Consider the following 13032-nt stretch of genomic DNA (forward strand, 5'->3'; position numbering starts at 1 on the left):
AGAGAGAGAGAGAGAGAGAGAGAGAGAGAGAGAGAGAGAGACTCAACTCGACCAAAGGAATCTCTAACCTGTGGATGGCCGCAGAGCCAAACAGAGCAGGCCAAAGACAGGAAACTCAAGAATCAAACTAAAGTTTAATTTCAAAGTGATTGAAATGGCTTGCAAGCAATGACACATGTGCAGGGGCCCACCCCTAGTGGGGGGCGGGGCTGAGGCAACTGTGTGGAGATCTCAATACTTATACCAATGACCGACTACCCATTGAGCTGTAGCTCTGACAATGAGATAAGCTGGATTCATTGCAGGGTTTAATGACCCTAGAACATAGGTACTTATCTGCTGCCTGTCTGAGCTCAGAGAACACCTGGTGCTGGTCAAAGCAATACAATAATTATATAAATTTGCCAGAGGGTGAGCCCAAAGAATTGTTCTTATGCCAAGCTCAGGGCATAGCTTACTTATTGGGCCTTAACTGTGGAAAACAGGGTGTCTCCTAATATCCTGACTCTGTCTCTGTCTCTCCCTCCCCCCCTCCCTTCCTCTCTCTCTCTCTCTCTCCCTCTCCCTCTCTTTCTCTTCACACACACACATACACACACTCACACACAAAATTTCTATATAACTTTTCAGGAAGAAAGTTCCCTTTTCTTGATTATTTGATTATACTTATACTTACTTGTTAAATGGAAGGGCTTTTCCTTGGTGAGAGAAAGGGGGAGGTAAACAAGAGTCATATTGTTGAAAATTTAAAAACCAAGGTTATGAAAGATCTAGGTTTTATTCCCATATTTGACTGGAAAGCCATTAAAGTTATTAGAGTAATGACTGCTGCCATCTTCTGAATTTAGCAGGATAATATGAAGATGAACAAGTCATTCTTTGTAAACAGAATCATTTAAATCTCTGGAGTATTAAAGCCCAAATGTAATTCTTATAGGGAAACTGGAAGTGAAGTTGAGGGATACAGAAAAAAAGAAATACAGGACTAAATGCAGGTCTCTTGGCTTCCAGGGCAATCTCATGGTTTCATGACCCTATGCCATAGAATCCCCTTCAGTGGAATGTTGGACCTTGAGGACGGGAACCATTTTGGTTTTTGATTTTGTATCCTAATGGTACCTCAAACCTACCAGGGGAGAATTTGGAGGATGAGTAACTGTGTGACCTTGGGAAAGTCACTTAACCCTATTTGCTTCAGTTCCTCATCTGTAAAATGAACTGGAGAAGGAAATGGCAAACCGCTCCAATATCTTTTTCAAGAAAATCCCAAACGGGGTCACAGAGTCAGATACGAATAAAACATACAAATGAACTGAAATGAATGAAACTGAACAATAACAAATTATAGTCATGCCAAAAATAAAAAAGAACATCAGAGAAACATTAAAAAAACATACAAAAGAGAATAGACTCAAAAAAGAGCAGAGATGCAGACAAGCAGGAATGTGTTGAATTTAATATGCATTTTAAAAAATAAACAAACTATACACAATAGAGAAGAATCTTGGTTTCATATATAGTCTTCTTTCTCTGTTCTTTTTATTTTGAAATTTTCATGTTTGTTAAGTTCATACTAGAAAATTTAAAATGGAAAAAAAAGGTCTATTCCTGAGACATCATCCTCCTAAGTTCCTTGATATCTGGTTTCTACCCCCACAGTAGAGAACCACTGAAACTTCCCCTTTGAAAGGTCACCTATGACACCACAGTAGGTCCTGTGACTTAGGTATGATCATCCTCTGCAATCAGGACCAGAACATATGCTATCCAACATGTTCTCCATCCCACCAGACCAAGCTCTGAGGTAACTGCCAAGCTTTCTATACATATCCGGGGCTCAGAGAAACTAACTGCTTCTGACCCATTGGCTTTCTCCCTTTGTGGGTTTTGTCTACATATTTTTCCATCTAAGGGTGTGGGTTGCCGTTTCCACCTATCAGACCATGGCTCAGTCCCCATTCAACTTACTTCTCCCTCCATTCTTTACCCCATGTTTTCCTTTAGCGAATTTTTAGCTATGTACATTTATAGTCTTCAATCAGATTGCAAATTACAATCAAAGCCAGTTAACACCAATTAATCCAGTCCATTTGAGTGAAAGATCTTTCTTTAGTTCTTGCATCAATCCCCATTCTAGTAAGCAAGTTAGAAGCCTGGAAGTTAATTTCTTCCCCTTTGTCCAATTTCCCTCCTCGTCCAGGGGAGAACCAGCAAAGACATTTTCCTAGGGCTTTTCACTCATGACAAAATCTCCATGATACAACAGTATGCAGTCCATTAACATGATATATGACCTTGGAGCACTCTTCTGGTAAGACAATGGCATGGAAGGCACAGGCAGGAAGGATTGTATCTGGCTAGCCTCCCTGCTTCTCTCCCATCTCCCCAAGCCTTATCAGGTGAATACATTTAGTTCACATCTCTGTCCTTTGTACACAAACTACCAGTCTATCACTGTCCTGCTAAACCAGCTCTCCATACTGGTCACCATTTGCTACTTCCTACATTCCAGTTGTCCCTGTTCAATCCCCATGCTTTCATTTTCTTTTAGTAAATGAAGTATGATACCTTGGGAAAGTGCTGGATTTGAAATTAGAAGACCTGAGTTCAAAGGAATCTCTGACTCATTGTCTGTGTGACCCTTAGGCAAATCACTATGCTTTCTTGGGCTTCAATTTCCTCATCTGTAAAATGAGTTGGTAGGGTTTGATAACCCCTACTGTCCCTTCAGATTCTTAGTCTGTGATCCAGTGGTCATTTGCATAGTGGCCCTTATTTCTGCTTAGACCCAGGGCTGTAGGGGAGAGGCATGAGTCCTACACACCAATGATGGAAAGGTCACCAAATTAAGTGGTTTTATGAAAATACTGATCTTCCTTGACCTATCTGTAGGTTTCAACATAGCTGAACACTGGCTTCCTTCTACTGGATACTCCCTGCTTCCTTGGCTTCAGAGATGCTATGCCATTTTGGTTTTCTCCCTACTTTTTTACCCAATGCTTCTCTATCCTTTTCTAGACCTCTTAATTACTCAAATGTCTGTCCTTGGTCACATGATTTAAGTAAGCTTCTTGGGGTCAGCAATAGCATTATTTATCCATGTATCTCTCCTATTATTTTTGCATATTGTAATTTGCTAACAGAATCTAAACTTGAGAGTGGAAACTTAAATTTTTTTTTCTTTATCTCCCTATCCAGGTCTAGCATGATGAAGACTGTTGATGAATGTTTATTGAATTGAATTTATTTTGTTGCTGAGTTACAGAGATTGCATTTTTAAAGCAGCTCATAAGTAGAATTATATGAAAAGATTTTGAAAACTAATATAGGTTCCTAAAAATTACTTACAAATTTAATTTTTTAGAAATTGTTACATATTTAAACTGTGAGGAAAGGTATTTAAAGGAACAGGCAGTAATTCTTCTGGATGCAGGATTCATAGGCACTTTTTTAGGATTATAATATTTGGAAATATAAGGTGCCATGGAAATCTAGTCCATTCTTTTCATTTTAATGATAAATGAACCGAGGCCAGGAGAAGTGAATTGACTTGTCTAAGGTCACACAAGTACTACATAACAGGTCTGGTAAGTAGCTTAGCAACTTCACATTTTGAGACTCTTGTGAAGTTCAGTCAACCATTGGGATCTTCCAGGCTTCTCTTTTGACCTTATCTTCCATCATGATGACCACCTCTTCCTCCATCCCACCTCCAAGCTACTGAAGTCCCTTTCTTCTTTATTAAGGTTCAACTCAGGTGTGACTTGTCCTATTGTGCTTTTCTCAAACTCCCCTCATGTATTTGTTGCTGTTGTTTTATTGGCAACTTTTGTCCTTTTATCACAGTCATTGGTGAACAAATCTCTCCCATACCAGTCAAACCTTCCCCTGTATTTTATAAAACTTAAAAAGTATTTTATTTTTTCCCCAATTACATATCAAGAAAATTTTTAGCATTCATTTTTACAAGATTTTGAGTTCCGAATTTTTCTTCCTTTCTTCTTCCCTTCTTCTGAAAATGGTAAGTAGTTTGATATAGGTTACACATATGTTATCATGTAGAACGTGTCTCCATATTCGTCACCGGTGTGGAAAAAGAAACAGATCAAAAGGAAATAAAACCATGAGAAAGAATAAAGTAAATGAAAAAAGCATGCTTTGATCTGCATTCAGAGTCCATCAGTTCTTTATCTGGATGTGGATAGCATTTTCCTTCATGAGCCCTTTCTACTTGTGTTGAATCATTATGTTGCTGAGAAGAGCTAAGTCATTCACAGTTGATCATCACACAATGTTGCTGATACTGTACAATGTTTTCCTGGTTCTGCTCATTTCACTTTGCCTTAGTTTATATGAGTCTTTCCAGATTCCAGCATGTTTTATTTAACTTTTCATTTATTTCTGTTTTGTTTTACCAACTTGATTTTAAGTTCTTTGACGGTAGGGATAGTTTCCTGCACTTAGCTAGTTAGTCAATAAGTATTTGTCAACTGATTATTACAGATAGGTTGTAATAGACTTGTCTCAGGTTGTAATAGACTCATCTCTCCTTTTATTGTAGTATAGTCTTTCCCCACATTTTTATTTTGAAAGCCACAATACTCTCACACTGGCACTCTGAAACTAAACTCTCCAAAAACTTACTTTCTTGAAAAACTCATGACCTTTGAACCACCAAATAAAAATGCCTTGAAGCGGTGGTTACTGCAATGGGAAGGAAAACAGGAAGGCAAGGCAATGTTCAAAGAATCTAGCTGTTGAAAATCAATAAGCAGGCCCTCATCACTTTATACATGGACTACTGTAGTAACTTTTTGGTTGGTCTCTGCTTCAAGTCTCTTCTCACACCAGGGCATCCATCTCTCCGTATTTAATTGATCTTCCTAAAGCTCAGATCTGACTGTATTCAGTTAACTTCAGCAGTTCCCTCCTTTCTTTTAGATCAAACATCAAAGCTCCTGTTTCTCATCTGAAGCTCTTCATAACCTGCTCCCTGGTCCTTCTCCAGTCTTCTTATACCTTATCCCCCTCCATGTACTCTATAATCCTGTTACACTGGCCTATTTGCATTTTTTTTTTTTTTTGCTTTTTGAAGAGGGGAAGGCAGGGCAGTTGAAGTTAAGTGACTTACCCAAGGTCACATGGCTAGTAAGTGTTAAGTGTCTGAGGCTGAATTTGAACTCAGGTCCTCCTGACTCCAGGACCAGGGCCACCTAGCCACCCCATATTTGCTATTACTTGCACAAAACACTCCATCTCGGGGTGGCTAGGTGGCACAGTGAATAGAGCACCGGCCCTGGAGTCAGGAGGACCTGAGTTCAAATCTGGCCTCAGACACTTAACACAAAAACTAGCCATGTAACCTTGGGCAAGTCACTTAACCCCAATTGCCCTCCAAAAAGCAAAAAAAAAAAAAAAGATAAAAAAACCACTCCATCTCTCTGGTTTGAGCATCTTCTCGGCCTGTCCCCTATGCTTAGAATTCCCTTCTTCTTTATCTCTGCCTCCTGGCTTCTCTAGCTTCCTTCAAGTCCAAGCTAAAATTCCACCATAATGATTTCCAATTGATCCTGTATATAGCTTGTTTGCACACAGCTGTTTGCGTATTGTCTCCCCTATTAGATCATGAGCCCCTTGAGAACACACTTTCTACTCCTTTCTTTGCATCCTCAGAGATTAGCACATTACCTGGAACATATTAGGCACTTAATAAATTCCTATTGACTTAAGGGAGCATTTATTTTGTTCTCAGCACTGTCTGGGGGGCTAGGGGACACAAAGACACAAGGAACTTACATTCTATTGAAGAAGATAACTTATGTGAAAAATAAGTATATTCAACATATTTACAAAATAAAATATGAGGAAATTTGGGTGGAGGGATGGCATAGCAGCTGAAGGCAGACAGCAAATCCTCATTTAGGAGGCTGCTGCCCACAAACACCCTGACACCTGACAGCAGACACGTGCCATGTGCCAACATTCCCCTTGCATATCAGCTGACAGCACACCATCACACCTGACTTCACCAGTCACGGCCTTTCTGGTCACAGGATTCCATCTCCCTTGCTCATGGCAGAATATTTATTGTTAATGTTCTGCCAAGTGAATAAGCTCCCCAGAGGCCCCAATCTCCCCTAAGGCAATCCGTTTTACCGTTAGGCCATTGCATAAGAAAGGCTACCTTGAGACATTCATTTATCCACAAGCCTAAAAACTCCCACCTAAAATTTCTACAAACTACAGAAGTAACTTTTCCATTCATGCAGGGTATGTAGCAGCTGGAAACACCTTATGCTGAGGGCTAGAAACCTCTGTGGACTTGGCAGAGGGAGTTGGCTACTCAGTGAGCTAAATACCAAGCCACATAATGGGCTTGAAAGAGAGGTGAAAGATGAACATATTTCATAATGAGTTCATTTTTGGAAATACTTTCTGTAAAGAGTTTCTAAAGAGATTTAGAAATTTGCCCGTTTGAAGAAAAGTATTGAGGCTTAGGCTCTTTACTGTCTGGCTGGTCCTAAAGAGGCAGCTGCTGAGAGCCTCTGGGCAGAGGAGAAGCTTTAGGTCCTCCCTTACCCTGGAGCCCACATGATGTTTAGAGCAAATGACTTTCCTTTTCTTCTGTCTCTGTTGTATCCATTCTTTCCTACTTTTAGGTGAAGGAATATTGGAGATGGCTATGACTCTTGAGAACTTCAAAAGATCAGAAGAATGGGCTACCCAAAATCTGGCAGTTAGTATCCTTGCTGGGATTTGCCAGAGCCAGACAGTAAGGAGTGAAGTACTAAGGGTCTGACCAGCACTAGCAAAGTTACAGATTCATCCATCTATAGGTTATGATGATGCTTGTGGAAGTGAATTTGGCGGGACCAATGCTATGCAGAAACTGCTTTCAACTGACCCCACTTCACCCAGAGACCAAGTTGTTATAGGGAAGATTGTCCCCCAACTGTTGGGATGAGTGTTGGTGCTACAGTTCTTGCTACATCTCAGAATATTTCCCTTTGTAAAAGCTTTTAAAAAATGTTACATTATCGAAAAGATCTTGGTTTTATTCCATATTAGACTGGGAAGCTATTAGATTTCCTTTTTTTTAAGTTTTTAATTTATTTTAATTGTTTTTCAATGAATAAAAATCTATTTTATCTCCATCTCCTCTCCTTAATTAAAAAGGAGAATTCCCATATTGGTCAAGTCCAGAAATTTATCAGTCAGTCAACAAATCAACAAATCAAGTCAATAAGCATTTACTAATGCCTACTATATGCCTAGCACTGTGCTAAAACACTAGGAATACAAAGGAAAGAAAAAATACTCCCTTCTGTCAAAGAATTTAGTCTAATGGGGAAGACAACATGCAAAGAACTATGTGTACTATGTGTGTAAAGAAATGTGTATATGTAGATGTATATGTATATGCATGTATATATACACATACATACATATACATAGATATATGTGTGTACACACGCATTACATATATGTATATATGCATATAATGGTGTTGAGGTCATTGGGATAGCTGGTTCAGATTTGAAAGAATTCACTTAGACCTTTTCTTTAACCAATGGGAGCTTTATTGACACTAACACACATGGGCCTGAGATTAAGCAAGGAGCTAAACAAAGGCACTGATCTGATACAGGAAAAGGACCAGACTTATATAGACAGAAAGCTATACAGCCTGTAGGATGATGATTTTTAGGGTTTCTAATTGGGGTTGGAGACTTAGGGACAGGATGAGGAAGATGAATGACACAAGATAAAGGAAATAAGGGAAATTTTATGGCCCAGGATGGGGGGAGACAAGGAATTTTATTTATGGTTCAGGGTAAGGGGGAAGTTTTATGGTATTCCAAGATAAGGGAAGAGACTTTAGAGTACCTTCAGGTTAGAGAATAAACTAAAGGTTTCCCAAAGTACTGGAAAAGCAAACCTTAATATTATTTTTAACCCATAGGGATCCACATCAATAGGAGATAATCTTAGAGGAAAAGTACACACATTAAGAGGGATTTGAGAAGACTTTTTTGCAGAATGTGGGATTTGAACTGAGACAAAAGAAGCCAGAGAAGCCAGGAGATGGAATTGAGGAGGGAGAGAATTCTAGGCATGGGGGACAGCCTGTGAAAACACACAAGTCAGGAATTGGAGTGTCTTCTGAGAGGAACTGCAAGGAGGCCAGTGTCACTAAAGCACATAACACATGTAGGGAAGTAATTTGTAAGAAGATTGTAAGGGTGGGAGGGGATCAGGCTAAAAGGATTTTAAAAGCCAAACTGAGGATTTAAGTACTTAGAGGTGCCCAGCACTGATGACATCTTATTCTACACCCTGAGGCTACCACTTCTTTGCCAGGAGGTAGGTAGCAAGACTATTTTAGAGTCCTGAGAGTAAAAACTTCTGCCACTTTCTGAACTTACAAGGGTAATACAAAGATGAACAATCTTCATTCTCTTTTTAAAGAAAATGATTTTAATTCTTGGTATCACTAACTTCAAAACACGGTAAGTATGGGGGTTCATAGAATGATATTAGCGGGGCGGCCAGGTAGCACAGCGAGTAAGAGCACCGGCTCCAGTGTTGAGAAGACCTCGAATCCCAGGCTCAGACACTTAGCACCCACCCAGAAACACCTGGCCCTGTAACCTTGAGCAAGTTACTTAACCCCAATTGCTTAAGGACGGCTTGATGGCTCAGTGAGTAAGAGCACCGGCTCCAGTGTTAGGACGACCTGGAGATCGAATCCCGGGCTTGGATACTCAGCACTACACCCAGAAATAACTAGCCGTGTAACCTTGAGCAAGTTACTTAACCCCGATTGCTAAATAACAAAAAAAGAAAGAATGATATTAGCTCTTTGAAGGTTGGGGACTTTTGGTCTTTTATCTTTGTAACTTGATTTATATTTCCTAAAAAGCCCTGAATAAATACCTGTTGTATTGAACTTCATTACATCAAATGATAAAGGAGGGTTCTTTAAAAAAAAAATAAAACCACAACTCATTTTATTCTCTCTAATGATGTGTTTGTTGATACATCTATTCAGGGGGAAAGGGAGAAAGTCATAGAAAATTCCATTAACAAAAGTGCACTTCAGGTGAGGCTTTCTCCTTTGTCCCAAAGACCTGGATGAGAAAAGAGTGGGTGGAGTAACCTGAGCTGACAGTCCTTACAGCCTCACCTGTGCTGGCTTTTACCTGTGTGCACAACTGAAATCCGATTTCTGGGATTACTCAACTTTTATTGCTTCATTTAACATCTACGTTCTCACATTACAGATGCCATTATTTGCAACATCTTTTGTAGGTACTCCCTTCTTTTCTCTGGCGCTGCAATTGCTCTTGCATATGACTTCATCATTTCACAGCTGAGCTATTAAGATAGTGTCTTAATTGGTTTCCCTTGCATCAAGTCTCTCCCCATTTCAGTCCATCCTCCATTTAGCAGCCAGATTGATTTTCTTAAAGGGCAGGCCTGACCATGTCACTCTCCTACTCAATAAACTCCAGTGGCTTCCTGTTAGTTTTAGGATTAAATATTAACACCTCACTTGGGCATTTAAAGTCCTTCACAACCTGGCCTCTTCCTAATAGTCCATTCTTACATTTACTCCCTTTTGTATACTCTGTTGTTCAGTTATACTGGTTTACTTGCTGTTTCTTGATCCCATGCCTTTGTATTGTCTATCCCCTCTGTCTAAAAAGCACTTGCCCTCACCTTTGCCCCCTGGCATCCTTCAAGACTAAAATCCATCTACTGCAGGTATTTTGAAGTCTCTCCTGCCAAATACACCAACCCACATCCTTCTCCTCAGAGATTACCTTCCATATAAATTGAATATTTCTTGTACATGCATTTTTTTTTAGATGTTTCTTCTCCATTAGAATACTAGCTCCTTGAAGACAGGGACTGTGTTTATGACTTTCTTTGAATCCCCTGGACTTAGCATAGCATCTGACATATAAGTACTTAATTAAATTATCTTGTTGATTGACTTATTCACCCTTTCTTACACCCTCTTTTTAGCATTCATATTTGGGGGCCAGGAAGGACTGCCACCAGAAGGACCCAAGGGAATAATTTCTTCAGCCACAGAAACTCTGAAAGACCACAGATTACATTTTAATGGCTTTGTGAGATTCATTTGATGGAAGAAATACACTGAAGAAAATATAGATTATTATTAAATATTAATATTAAAGTGTGGATTGAGGAAATATATTCAAATTTTAATAGATCCATCCCCCTGGCATGCACAGATATTCTCTGCTTGCTTCTAGTTATATATAAAACATATCTGGGTTAAGCAAACTAAGTGATTGTTGAGCAAAAAAGGCTAATGATGTGTGCTGCCACTCCTAGTAGAAGAAGAGGTAGCTTCTGGCTGGCATGTCTCTTCGAGGCAGTTTTTGAGAAGACAATACACTGATAGCCATCTCTAGTGTGGGAGGCAGGAGGAAAGGAAGAAAAAAAAAGAAAGCTACATGATTATTATATATTTAAAGGGAACAAGTTGTACATAATAAACTTGTATGTTATGGAAATGCTTGTTTTATTTCTTAAGTTCAGAATAAAATAAATAAAATTTAAAGTGACAAAGAGGAGAGGGAGAGAGAGAGAGAGAGAGAGAGAGAGAGAGAGAGAGAAGGCAATATGTGACTCCAGTGGAAGAAGGAGGGTCCTTTTTTACTCCAGCCCAGAGGGCCCTGTTCCCAATGGTGAGTATACATTCAACTAGCTAGGATTGTACCAGAGGTCCCTGGCTTCCTTGCCTCTCCTTTTGCATTTCCGTTCCTCTAGCATCAATGTTGTGAACACCAAAAGGTCCTGCAAGGACTGAAAACGCATGAAACAAGGGCAGTATCAACCAGAATAACTTTCCTTGCAACCACAGCAGTAGAACTGAGTTTGTGACAAGGAAAACATCAACAATGGAGAAGGCCCAGGAAAGAAGATCTTTCTTGGAGTTTAATCAGACTATGCTCAGTGGAGAGGAAATATAGACCTGACTAAATTAGCAGATTTACAAAAATTCTTCATAGCTCAATAAGCCTTAAACATTAGCCTTCTAATTTATTTGTATCAGTAGCAATAAGTTAATGGATTCTGTGCTAGTCATTCTCTTTCCTTATCACTTAGTATTACATTTTCTGTGAGGGGAATAAACTCCATGTTGAATGTATTTCTACCCCAAATTCTGTGTGTGTGTGTGTGTGTGTGTGTGTGTGTATTCTACCCTCCTTTGACCAGTTCATATGAAAATGAATTTTCAGTGATGATTGCTCCTTTAACTACTTCCCCATTTGTATAACTTTCTACTTGCACCCAAATGATGTAAGAGAAAAAATTTCTCTCATTCCTTCCCTTTTCTTTTCTCTATTTTATTTCTATATTCTTTTACATTTCCCTTTTCTTCTTTTATGATTATTTAAACATAACAGAATCAATCCTAGGCCCTCTGGCTTATTTGACTTCCTTTATAATCCTTGACAACATTAAGATTCTTAGGGGACATTGGTATCATGATCTTCAATAGAATGCAAACACTTCATTCTGATTGTTTACTTGTATTTACATTTTATGTCTTCTATTTCATTAAAGATCAATTTTTTTCTCACCTAGGATTACACCCAGTTTTTCTGGGTAACTTATTCTTGATTATAAGCCTATATTTTTGCCTTCTAAAATATCATATTCCATGTTATCCACTCCTTTGAAATGGTTGCTACTAGATCTTGTGTGATTCTAAGTGTGCTTCCTTATCACTTGAATTCTTTTTGGATAGTTGAGGTATTTTTCTTTAAGCTGCTAGTACTAGATTTTGGCTATTAGATTACTGAGAGTTTTCATTTAGGGACTTCTTTCAAGAAGTGATCCATGGATTCTTCATATTTTCACTTTACCCTCTTGCTCTATTATGTCTGGGTAATTTTCCTTCAAGATTTCTTGAAATATAATATTTGTACTTCTTTTGGGGTTATGACTTTTAGGTAGTTCAATGTTTCTTACATTATCTCTCCTTAATGTTTTCCAGGTCAACTGTTTTTTTATATGATTCTTCTATTTTTACAATGTTTTGACTTTGTCAAAAGATTATATTTTGTCAGTCTTTTGACTTTTTACTATTTTTTGATGTCTCATATAATCATTATCTTATGCTTGGACCATTTTACTTTTAAAGGAGTCTATTATTTAGGTAAAGTTTGTTTTTTTTTTACCTTTTATGTGTAGCAGCAAGCACCCTATCATACCCAGGATGGCTGCTAGCACAGGTTCTTAGATAGTTTTTATAAAGGAAAGCAACTCAAAATGGGTTAACAATCTTACTTTAATCAAATATATATCATTTATCTAGTTCAGGGGAAAAAGTCAACACCATGAACTTCAGAGAATACAAACAAATACAAACAGAAGTTACAAGCAGACAGAGAAACAGATCAGCAGACAGGCTTCCAACTGTCTGACCATTACATCCATACCTAGTCAGTTACCAGAGAGAGAAGCACCAACATCTGGGTTTTCAAAGCTAGGGGGCTCAACAGCTACCCAGAGTCTCATCTGGTCAAATCACACAACTCTTCTCAAAGTGAGCCCCAAAGCAAAACTTCACATCAGGGTATATATAGCCTTCTCCTGGCTCAGAGAATGTCACAACCCTCTTGACTCACGGCCCAATCACAAAGCAACAAGGTGGGGGCATTCCTGAAAACCAAGCCTCCCACCACAGGCTCCATGTGACCACATTTAGCCTATTAGGGGGCAGAGTATATTTTAAAATCAGGGAAGGTTCTCAAGAGTCACTTAAGCCTATCAAAGGGTCTAGGGGCAGGGAAGATCTTCAGATTCCCATTCCCATAATATTATGCTAAGCTGTTAATTCTCTTTATGTAGAGCCTATATAAGATTGCATGCCATCTTGGGGAGGAGGGAAGGGAGAGATAGGGAGAGATAGGGAGAAAATTTAAAACTCAATGGCTTGTGGAACTGAATGTTCTAAACTAAAAATAAATAAATAAACTTTTTTAA

The sequence above is a fragment of the Petaurus breviceps genome, unplaced genomic scaffold (genome assembly GCF_028583685.1).
Source record: "Petaurus breviceps papuanus isolate PSGF00001 unplaced genomic scaffold, PetGlider_PUasm1.0 90564, whole genome shotgun sequence".
Taxonomy (NCBI): Eukaryota; Metazoa; Chordata; class Mammalia; order Diprotodontia; family Petauridae; genus Petaurus; species Petaurus breviceps.